This window comes from Atractosteus spatula, chromosome 9 (assembly GCF_055471065.1).
Source record: "Atractosteus spatula isolate fAtrSpa1 chromosome 9, fAtrSpa1.hap1, whole genome shotgun sequence".
Lineage (NCBI taxonomy): Eukaryota > Metazoa > Chordata > Actinopteri > Semionotiformes > Lepisosteidae > Atractosteus > Atractosteus spatula.
This window is the reverse complement of record NC_142714.1, coordinates 28,801,828-28,812,280: the sequence shown is the minus strand read 5'-3', so window position 1 is coordinate 28,812,280 and position 10,453 is coordinate 28,801,828. Positions and strand designations below refer to the sequence as shown.

The following is a 10,453-nucleotide window of genomic DNA, read 5'->3' as shown; positions in this document are numbered from 1 at the left end:
TAGTGTGCCAATTGTCAAGATACCACATTATAGGCAAATCGTCAGTGACGTTCGGGAAACACAAGAAAATTCAATTGTATCCACTACTTCTGAGATTATAGTACGAGCAGCTACTTATAATACAGATACATACCTACCAACACTGCTTCCATCCTTTGTTCCGCTCTGAGCGGTAGTTCACCCACAAAGCTGTTTTTTTTACCCACAAAAATGTCCATGACTCAGCAGCACAACCCGTGACGTCACGCGCAGACCGAAGTCTACAATCTATATAGGAAAGAAGTGTGGCGAATACAGCCAGCGTCTACTGTTAAGCTTTATACTCCTGCCTTTGGTATGTAAATTGTACTGGAAGAAACAGATAAGGTTTTACTTTTCTAAGAATCGTGCTTCTTATTGTAAGAATCCTTACAAGAAATACACGATACCTCCTACTGGCGTTTTTTGATCGTTTGCATAACAAGTGGACAGGGACAATAGTGTAGCAGCAGTGACATCGTGCTTGATTGAGTTGGTACTGTATAATTTAACAAACAGGTGAGTTTTGTTTTAATAATATTTACATTTCAGTATAATGCAACATTGCTTCCTAATTTTCACTTAAGGCTTATTTTAGAATTCTTTCTTTCAAACATTTAATCTTAAAATGGGCTCAGATCCTCTTTTATCAGTATAATTCCCTAAAGTGGCGTTAGCTTTTTAATTTCACTTGTTTTTTCACAAGGAATAATAGCAAAGAGTTTTTTTGGTATAACTTGTTGAATGTTATGTTTCAACGACTATAATAGCTGTAAACTAGAGGTAACCATGTAAACAACCATGCTGTAAACAAAGCGCTGCAGAAACTGCCCCTGGGCTTCGCAAGGAAGTTTTATCGTAGTTGGACAATTAAATATTTCAATAACTATGAACAGGTAGTCATTTCTTTAAGGCATATTTCACATAATGTTAAAATTTGTTTAGCGTTTAGGGTTTAAAGATAAATCATTTGAGTCACAGCTGAAACTTGAGAGTTGTTGATTGCTGATTTCGCTCTATAAGTAAATATGTGCTCTTCTGCTTTTTTAACCCTAAAAATGTATACTCTTGTCACTTTTTACTGCAGTAGAGAACTGATGTCGTATTATTTTTCAGATTGATATGATAGTTTTTGTTGCAACTTTAATTTGCTTTATCTTCAAGCTGAAAATGCTTACTACAAAAGAGGTTTCTGAACATGCTTAAATGTTACCCCTTATTAACAGAATTTAAAAAAAATAAAATACATGATTTTAAGTGTGTATTGTCTAATAGGCAGGTTGCTGTAGTTTTTTTTCCCTTGGCAGGTAAGTGTATGATATGCAGCTTCACTAGGCAAGGCGTTTATTGTCCTTTAGGTTAAAGTAATATGCTATTCACATGGGAGAGATTAGGAGGGAAAGAGATCAGGTGCAAAGAGAGAAAAAGGGACGCAGCCTCCCATAGCATAGCCTGCAATGTGTATGAAAGAGAAAGTAAGCTAGGCTTGTACCCCTTTGGTATGTGGGGGGGGGCGCGTGGAGAAGCTGTGGGAGAAAAGGCGTCATTGGGTGCTATATAAGTATAAGAAATTATTATTATTATTATTATTATTATTATTATCAGATTAAATAAGGGTGTAATGGCACAGTCCAAGGTCTTGGGCGCAGTGGAATGCTAAATAACTCTGCCATTCCTCATTCCCAAGGAACAGAACAAAGTCCCAGCAGTGGGCTGACCATCTCCACCAGGGAGTGGACCTGGCTGGAAGATGCTCAGACTAGAACCCTGATATTGGGTGAAGGGGAAGGCCATAGAGTCTGCCTCTGCTGCTTCCAGGATGTCTTGCCCTGTTGGGTCCATCTGTTTGGAGGGCCTCAGACTAGGAGAACGAGTAGAGACTGGCGGTCGAGTGGGCTTACCTTGGTAGGTGGCCATCTGGTCCTGGTGGAGGGCATGCACACCCTGTATCTGATCTCTCCCACTTGTTCCATCATTGTGCAGGGGCCCAGCTGCATAGTTTCAAATTGGGGCAGCAGCCTCTGATGCAGAGGAAACTCTAGACCCAAATTTTCTCTTTTTAATGTAACAGTCGATCTTTCGCTTGGAAATTTTAGTTCCGTTTTAAGTGCTGTCCTTCTGCGTGGGCTTGCCTTGATGCAAACTGGTGTGCTGCCTCCAGGTGCCCCTGGAGCTGGGTGTCATATTCAGGGCTGTCTTTTGCTGGTGGATGATCCAGAGAGGTGCTGCCGGGGGGGCTGGCATGAATGCTGTGGATTCTTGAACCACCATTCGAAAGGCTAGGAACATCAGGGGCAGCTGCCTGTCCCAGTCCTTTTGATGCTAGCTGGCAACAAGGGACAGCTAAACTCCCACGGTCCACTAAACTGTTCACTTGTGGGTGAAGGAGTAGTCCAGGTCTTCCTGATTCACAGACCAGTACATATGGTGGTGAACATTCTGGATTTAAAGTTCCATCCTTGGAATGGATCTCTCAGTGGATCTCAAACTTACTGAAGAATCTCTTGATCAGTGCAGTACTCACCACCACTTGTTCCAGCAGGGCAGAGGCTTTGGGCCAGAGTGTAAAGTGATCTGTGGCCACAAGCACTGATTGCCCCTTACTGCCCAAAGCAAAGGTCCCAGGATATCCACTGTGACTCACTCCATTGACATGCACACAGGAAAGGTCTGGAGGGCAACTCTCAACTCGTCTGTGGGCCCTTCCTGGCAGTGCAAGTGCCAATGGAGGGCAGTGTGTTCAGTGTTCAGTGTGAATGGAAGCGTGCACATGTGGTGGCAGAAATAGACTGTGTCAATGACAGTCAGAGGCTCTCAGAAGGTGACACAAAAGTTGCATTCCTCTGGCATCAGGGTCTGGCTGTAGTAGGCAATCACTCACTCCCTCACCTGCATTTCGCTACAAGATGGCTCCTGTTCCTTTATGACTGGTATCTTTGTCTGTCATGAATGGCAGCTTGGGATCAGGTGCAGCCAGAATTGGAGTGTCACACAAGGCCTGCTTAAGGTTGTCAAAGGCCTCCTGGCTGACATCCATCCATTCAAACAACACCACCTTCCAGGTGAGGCGCCAGATAATTCTGCACTGCACTGCCTTGTCCTTCTGGTTATGGAACTGTGCACAGTCCTTGGTGCAGGGCGACAAGGTGTCCCCATTTTCATGGGGTTCTTCAGGTTGGTGTTGGGTTGTGATTCCGCCCCACAGATGGCTCTGCAATGATGAGGTGTGGTCCCCTATTAATTGCTCTGGCTGAGCAGAAGCCTTTACTAGAGGAGATGCTGTGCATTAGTTGGTGGCCTGGCACGGGGAGGACTCTAGGCATTGATTCTGATGGTTCACCTTCAGTGGTGCAGTAGTGCTTCTTCGGGATTTCCATGGGATTTATCATTATGGTTTCTGCTTGTGGAGGAGGAGTTACTGCTGGAGGTATGGGAAGGAAAGCGTGAGAGTCGACTTCTGGATGGCATCTTCAGAGTGCCATGTAGTCCTAAGTGTGTGCTTTGGGCCTCTTCGCAGACAAATTGATCCTTGATGAAGGTCCAATTGGGCATGGGATCCCCAGAGGAAATCCAGCCCAAGGATGCATATGTCCTGGATGGGGGCAAACCAGACCACTCCTGTTATTGACTGGTTCCCTGTTTCCACTTTCTTAGAGGTCCACCCATGCATGGGGGTCTCTTCTCCTGTTGCTGTACTCAGTGTCAGGTTGGTGGATTACAACTGTGCATCTAAGGTTTGGAGGTCATAATGTACGTGGCAGTATAGCTCAGAATCTACTGTGGGCTTTGGCTGCAGGTTTCTGACTAAAGGGCTGTTTCTTGTGAACCAGAGGACTGCCTGGGTCACCAATGGTGTACTCTGCATATTTGGTACTATACTATTCTTGTGTTTCGTAGTTGCAAAATGGAGCTTTGAACTCGTGGTAAGCAGCTTTCAATGTCTCTCCCCTCTGGTGGGTGATGGTCTTTGCTCCTTAAGTATGCTGGGCAAACATTCGAGGTCAAAATTCATCCACAAGAGGGGTGCATTTAAAGCAGAGCTCCCTCTCTTTAAAGCCCTGGCCAAATATGAAGACAGTACGTACAGTTAAAATTCAAACTGAATTAAAACTACACATCCCAATTAACATGGTGGTGCATGTGATCCTTGTGTTTAACAAATGAAACACAGCGAAAAATCAGTCACATGACTTTGGGGCTGAATTTTGAAAGCTTAACCTATCTGCAACGAAGCAACATTCACACAATAGGCTACCTCAAACTGTCAGTTACACAACTGTGTCACTTAAGTCACTCCTATTTGGCTTTTTAGTTATGAAGGCAGGAAGATGACCCCCTCCCCCCCCCCGGGTGCCTGACTTGTCGCCATCTTTAACTGTTCAGTGTCTGAATAGCAGGAGGGAGAGACACATACGATAAAAAGCAAATTCCAGCTACAATACAGATATATTTTTGTGGTAAGGGGAAGCAAAACATCAGTATTAACTGCTAGTAATTAGTGTACGATTTAAAGTTGAAGTCTGAGCCTAAATTTAAAGTTAAAAGTTCGACAAACAAAGCAATGTTGGAAATGCACAATTTTTCTGTAACAGAAATACACAGAAAATAAATTAGATCGAAAATAAGTTTCGATCAAGGTCTCCAAATCGAACAAGAAAAAGAGTATTTTCAGAGAGCAGTTACTTTCTCTTTACTTTTTGGGGGCAGTGCCGTGGCTCTGTGGCGAAGGATGTGCACCTGTGGCTGGAAGGTTGCCGGTTCATATCCTGTGCCTGGCAGAGGAATCCTATTCCGTTGGGCCCCTGAGCAAGGCCCTTAACCCCAACTGCTCCAGGGGCGAGGTACAAATGGCTGACTCTGTGCTCTGACCCCAAGCTTCTCTCCCTGTTTGTGTGTGTCATGGAGAGCAAGTTGGGGTATGTGGAAAGACAAATTCCTAATTTAAGAAATAGTATATAGCCAATAAAGTGATCTTATCTTATACAGAATAAAGATTGCGCCAGAGACAGGTTTAGCTCTGCTTGTCATAGACATTCAGGAAAGGCTGAATTAAGTCATGTCAAGTGTAATAATTCAGTGATCAGTAGTAACAGTTTAAAAATGTGCACAGAGTAATGTCAAAATGCTGGGAACTTCACAATTAAAGAGCTCAGTAGGACAAGAAACAAAAGATGGAGAAAACTTAAGCTTTTTAAAGGCTGAAACTAAAATTCAGTCTAAAAATTAAGGCAAATGAAAATTGAGGACGTTAAAGTGTTAGAGATGTAAATAAATGTAAATATACAAAAAAGCACATGAGCAAAAAGTTTTAGAAATGGAGCAGGTGTTACTTTGAAATAAGCAAACAGAAAAAAGCCATGATCAGACATAGTGCAATTGCTTTGTCAGTCTGTCCGTGGGGGAAAGGGGGAAAGCAAGGGGGGTGCTCTCCTTGGCAGCTGACACTCCTCCATATGCTTAAGTGAAAAATTAATAAAAATGCTGATGTAATCGTCATATTTACAATTTGATGAAAATAAAAATGTAAAGTTCTCTAAAGCTTTCTCAGTAAAGTAAGATAATTCACCTAGGGAGCTGTGTAAGCATGTGTAGGTAGCAAAAGATCAGCTAAAGAGGTGTAGGCATCTTCTCACAAGGCACCAGTAAATGTAGGGGTTTTGAGCTTAACTGGGACATTTATTAATTGTAGCAGCAAGTCACAAAAATGATTCTTCTGATGGCTATTAGAATCCAACCTTGCTGGATAACTCAAACAACGCACACACACAGGTACTAATACACAAGAATACATTTATTAATACATAAAATGTGCATATAAACATAACAGATCTTATCGTGAGGGTTAGCAGAATACAACAGGTATATATTCAATCACGAAGAGTCACAAATACCAAGAGGGACATACATTCAGTATATCATTCATTTAGACCGTTTCGTAAATGAACTTGGATTACAACTTCTACACTAGATACTCAAAAGCAAGTACATCACTCTTAGGAATTAAATTGATATCAACTGTGGTTGAGGTAACAATTGAATTCTCGAGCTGTAATGCAGATGTAATGTTGAATACTCATCCAATCTGTGGGGATTCAGATCTCCTGCAGGCACAAAGAAGCAGTGGCAAGTTTGTTGCTGTCCAATCGGACAGCTCGGTGCGACTTGCGACGTGGTGGGAGAGATTCCTGCGTCGATGCGCTGCTGATGCTCTCTGAAGACTGGCTAGTTAGTGTTGGCTGAAACTAGCAGAGTTTGTGCACAGGAGAAAAGTGACTGCGGGTCCCAGCAGGTCAGGAAGAAGACCGGTTCGTTCCTGATGAAGCGCTTGTTCTGAATACTGAGTCAGCTGTCCACAGTTCCGACCTGTTCACGAGGCTTGCTGCTGATGCTAACCTCGGTTGGATCCTTTGGTTACGCACTGGCTACCTCCGTCCTCGACTCTTAGAACAAAGGAAAGTCCTGCACTCGGACACACTGGCCATTACGTGGTGGTCCGGGCTGAGTCTGAGGATGTTCAGGAGGAGCTCTGAGTGAGAAATGTCCAGCAGGTTCGCTTGCGAGAATGTCCTGCTCCTGGGAACTGTTCTACAGGCGCTCTGTTTTGCCTGTTTTACCTGGAGGAAATGCAGGTCATTCATTGGTTGAAAGTTTCATGGGCATCAGAGACCCACGTGGGGTTAACCTGCCCTACCAGTTCCTGATTGGCTGATGATGAGTAACCATGCCCTCTGACCTTAGAGTTGTAAACAACTTTAAATAAGACTCCCTTGGAATCTCCCAGACATTAAGGCGCCAGAGATTCCATTTGTTAAGGTTGCTGGAGAATCTCAGGAATTGGGAGTTGTTCCTTATCAGGACACTATATCAGCTAGAAAAACACCTTAATTGTGAACCAAATGGAATGGCCTCTCTGTATCAAGCACCACTTCAGATGAGGGAGAGAGGGACTGGCAAGGGAGCAGAAAACTTAATTCCTGTACTTTAATAAGCCTCGCCGCTACAGAGGGAAGAAAATGCTTTCAGAGAAAACAATGTTTCAGGTGTGAAGAATAGAAATGCAGCCTAAACCTTTCCCCACACACCTTGCCCCCACTGCAATTGGAATATACACAAACAAAGCACTGAAATCTTTACAATAGATGATCAGGTGTTTTGTAGATGTAGGGATAGTATGTAATTCTGGCTTTCTGAACTCACACTTGGGATTTGATTAATTCAAAATATTTATTTTTTTAAAAAAACACACCAGGTACTAGATCTTGTTTATAATAAATTTATATCACTGGGCACTGGTGAACAGTGCACTGTTTTGTCAGCAACTTGCTAATCTGCTTAACACCTATAGAAAACATTATTTTATTTCTGTACAGAATGAGTGTTGCATTTACAAAATGAAAGTGTTTCAGATTTTTAATTAAGAAGTAAAAAGAACTTACAGCTCACACAGAGACTCAAACTACAGTATGGAAAAACAAGTGTTAAGAAAAAACAGGACATTTGATTGCTGGTTGCCATATATTTATTTTAAAAAATGAAATAAAAAATAAGATACAATGACGTGTTTCTGCCTAACTCAAACATTGCATGACATTAAAAGCTGTAAAAAATGGTTTTGATAGGAGAAAGTCACCTTGCTCTTACAAGCGGATCTGATAAGATCTGATATTTGTTTTAACACAACACAACTTTGTCCATCAGTGAAAAAAATGGCTGCGGGCACTTTTCCTTCCCCCCTATATTCTCATGTACGAGTAGAATAGGAGAACCTTCCACTGAGAGACGGGTTCCTTTCGCAGGAACTGTGGCAGGACACAGTCGAAACTCGCCACACCCAGACTGTTAAATCAATCAACATTTTTTAATAGCCTTGCAAATGCACACTGTAGGATATGTGCTCAACGTGCTGCAGGTGTCACATTGAGGTGTTACTGTACATGTCAAACCAGTTGCTTTCTGTTGCGATTTTATTTCTCCATAGCCTCCGCTTTATCATGTATATAGTATGCCTATTCCAGAAACATTTTCATTGTCGATAGCTATGCGGGGAGAGCATGTAGATTCCACAACAGTCTATGGCAGAAGTGAGCAATTGCCTGCTCGAAAACGATTATGTTCCCAAAAGCATATACTGTACAATTATCGCAACATTCGCAAACATTCTAAATACATAGCCACGTTATGTACTCTACATTGTTCTATTTTGTCTGTTAGTGAGAAAAATGACAGCAGGCACTTTTCCTTCCCTTCAGGTTCGCTCTTAATTGCTCTTGATGAGCTAATCCTTCAGTCATTGTCTCTGATGCAGTGCATCAGCTGGTCGGGTGACTGATATTAGTTCCCACTGCATTCTGGGGAATGTAATTTTGACAAGAACCTCCATCTTGTCTCCATCTGTCACTCTCTCACAATTCGTCATGCGTGAATGAGTCAAATTAAAATTAAAATGTGTTTACTAAGAAAGTGGATTACAGTACATTTGGGTATGCATGATTAGCAACAGGGGGTCATTGTTATGATTTCTCTGTTATTATCAAATCCCTCAACTCATTCACTTGTGGTTATTTTGAAAACATTTTGATATGTTCCTTTTAACTACATTGCTGTTGATATTGTAGCAATATACAAAATGAAATGGTTGGAGTTGGTAATGTAGGGCACTCTGAACGAGTTAAACTTTGAGGCAGGACAAATAAATGTATTTCCCACAAGCTATACTGTAGTGGCAGTACAGTAGAAATATGAAATTATCCGTTGTTATTATTAAATCACTTAGCTTCGGACATGTTGTGATATTTATAAATATTAAAAATGTCAATATAGTGTCCATAATATTTGCTATTTTAGTTTTTCCAAGAAATGTTTATTTGTTAAAAGAAAACTCATGGCAATAGCTGGGTTTGAACGTCGGACCTCAGGCTTATAAGGCACACACTTAAGCCATCACGCCACAGAGGTAATCACGTGGAAAGGAGTGAAACTGAAGCACACATATCCATAGAAAGTGTATTATACTACTATTTGAGCTACAGTACATGAATATAATTATATTGTTGTTAATTTCTTTAGATATGTGATTCCATATTCTATTCCCTATTAATCAAATTATAAAAGTATGCTTTTGTTTACTCCGATAATGAGCATATTCGCGGAAAAGATTAAAACATTATAACTTTTTACAAAGTATATAAAGTATATAAAAATATGGTCAGAAGGAGCACGTAAAAACATTTCCAAAATAACCACATGTAAGACTGGGATGCTTAAAATGTTTAGGAACAAAGTGGAATACTGGTGTGTATTTTTTTCTTTAAAATACCAATACCAGCCATATGCAGTTTGTAATGTAGGGATTTCTATATTTATGTCTTTAGTGGTTACATTAGTGACAAAGGCTAAACTTTTAGCTTCAGTAATGCGTACGCTGTATGGCATACATGTTTGTAATGACAATATAGTGTTGATAATATTTATTGTCAGTAATAATATCAGTAGCAGTAGCACACTTCTTATGGGTGGTCAACCAGGAGTGTGCCAGGAGCCAGACTGGTCAGGGCACATGCCAGAGACCAGCCTAAACATAGAGTGCAGGGCGAACTGCATGAAGACTGGTCCAAAAAGTACAGTAAGTGGCTGCCTGCTTCTAGTGGACTGGAGTAACTACAAAAGTCGCAACACTGTTTGGCTGCCGACTGATACAGGCTGGAACTGTCTGTGTGGGCTGAAGCAGAGACTGGCTTGCAGGGGACCGAAGTAGCTGTGGAAATTGCAACAGGCTAGCGCGGAAACTGGAGAACCTGCATCTTGAGCCAAACGGGACAGAGCGTTCGTCATTGGGGTGATTTATTGGGAACACATCAGGAGTGAGGAAAAGAGATCAAGAGAGCCAAGCGCGTGCGGTCAGGATGGATTGATGCTTATTGGCTCTTGATTTGTAGCTGAGCGAAATGGCTGTGATTGTCACAATGGGCTGCTGCAGTGAGTGGCTGCCGGCTCGTAGTGGGCCGGATAAGCTGTAGAAGTCACAGCTGAGATAGTGAAGCTGTAGGAACCTCAGCAGGCTGGTGTGGGGACTGCCTGTTTCTTGTAGCAGACCAGCTAGCTATAGAAGTTGTATCAGAGGTCGGCTGCCAACTTGTAGCAGACTGGTGAGGCTGTTGAAGTTGCAGCACGTTAATGAAGCTTAAGTGACTGCAGCAGGCTCGTGCAGACTAGCTGCTGCCTTGTAGTGGATTAGAGAGACTTGCAGCATTGCAGCGGGCTGAGGCAGTGATTGGCTGTTGGCTTATAGCTGTCCTGAATGGCTGTAGAAGTCTCAGCAGAGATTGGCTGCTAACTTATAGCAGATCAGTAGGGCTTTAGAAGCCACAGCAAAGGCCAGGTACCCACTGTTAGATGCCGAAACAGTTGCTGCAGAGGTAGGTTGCTGACTGGAGTA

At 42.3% G+C, this 10,453-nt stretch overlaps 1 protein-coding gene across 1 annotated transcript in view; it reads left to right on the top strand.

Moving 5' to 3' along the window:
* Positions 1 to 294: 294 nt before the first annotated feature.
* The window catches only part of LOC148828486 (uncharacterized), a 150,513-nt gene continuing 140,354 nt past the window's right edge, over positions 295 to 10,453 (top strand). The window contains exon 1 of the mRNA XM_088925353.1: positions 295 to 537. The gene's annotated coding sequence lies outside the window, so the exon portion shown is untranslated. The remainder of the gene's footprint in view (positions 538 to 10,453) is intronic.